General features: G+C 38.6%; 1 pseudogene; it reads left to right on the top strand.

Annotated features, from left to right (window-relative positions):
- Positions 1 to 412: 412 nt before the first annotated feature.
- Positions 413 to 1,068, top strand: LOC131916633 (proliferating cell nuclear antigen-like; annotated as a pseudogene).
- The last annotated feature ends 286 nt before the right edge of the window (positions 1,069 to 1,354 follow it).

The following is a 1,354-nucleotide window of genomic DNA, read 5'->3' as shown; positions in this document are numbered from 1 at the left end:
CATTTTCTGTAAAATCCATAATTTCTCTCATTTGGGTAACTCTCTATTTCCATATTGTGGGCTTACACTTCTTATAGCTTTTGCTTCCTATAGCAAGGGAGGATAACAAGGTTCCATGATGAAGCTAGAAGTTCAGAGAGGTCAATTATCATCTTTCAGTGATAGTAGATTATAGTATGTAAGTATGGTGGAATGGTAGTCCTCTGCTCTAGAGTCCTTACCACTGCCTTTGTTTCATGACCTGGGAGCCCTAAATTGGCCAGGCTTCACTCCTTGTCCCCATTGTGACTCTGCCACTGTGTCTAAATCTTGACTGGCCCAGGGCCTAAAGAAGACCCTGGAGGTGCTCAACAGCCTCATCAACCTCAATGACTTCATCTATGAGCTCTGTAGAGACAATAGCTTAGAGAGTATGAGCCTGCAGAGCATGGATGCTCATGTCTCCTTGGTACAGTACACCCTGAGCTCCAAAGTCTCTGATAGGTACCACTTCTATGAAAGACTAGCTGTGAATGTGTTCTTTACAAGAATGTTCAAAATACTAAAATGTGGTGGTAATTATATCTCATTGCACTAAAGGATTAAGATAATGGGATTCTTCAGTGCTAATATTTGACACACCAAACCAAGGAACAGTGGCAGGGTATGAAATGAAGTTAATGAATTTAGATGTTGAGCATCTTGGAATCCCAGAACAAGAGTACAGCTGTCTAGTAAAGATGCATTCTGGTGAATCTGCACATATGTGCTGAGACCTTCATCTTATTGGAGATGCTCTTATAATATCCTGTGCAAAAGTTGGGTGAAGTTTTCTGCAAGTGAAGAACTTGGAAATAGGAACATTAAATTTTCTCTAGCAAGTAATGTTGATAAAGAGAAGAAAGTGGTTACCATAGAGATTAAGGAGCAAATTCCACTAGCTTTTTTCACATAAGCTACTCCACTGTATCCTAGAGTAACACCCAGTGTGTCTGCAGGGGTACCCTTGCTGTAGAGTATAAAATTGCTGAAATATGTCACTTAAAGTACCATTTGGCCTCCAAGATCAAAGATGAAGAAGAGCCTTAGGTGTTGAGAGAATCTGAGAACATGAAGCCCTTGAGGACTGCTTTTGAGATGCCAGCATGTTCTGAAGTCTTTTCTGTTAGCAGATTTGTACCTTAGTACATATGTAGATATCTTCTGTAAATAACTTATTTTTTTCCTCTCTCTGTTCTCTAAAATTTGTTTAAAAAATCCTAAGTTAAAACTGGTCTTGTTAACATAAACATTTAAGCCTTAGAAATACTGGTGAGTTTTATTTATCTTAATTTAACTTTTTACTGATTCTTTGTGGATTTCACATCATGCATCC

The sequence above is a fragment of the Peromyscus eremicus genome, chromosome 1 (genome assembly GCF_949786415.1).
Source record: "Peromyscus eremicus chromosome 1, PerEre_H2_v1, whole genome shotgun sequence".
Lineage (NCBI taxonomy): Eukaryota > Metazoa > Chordata > Mammalia > Rodentia > Cricetidae > Peromyscus > Peromyscus eremicus.
Note: the sequence above shows the minus strand (reverse complement) of the source record. Positions and strands in the feature narration are given on the sequence as shown.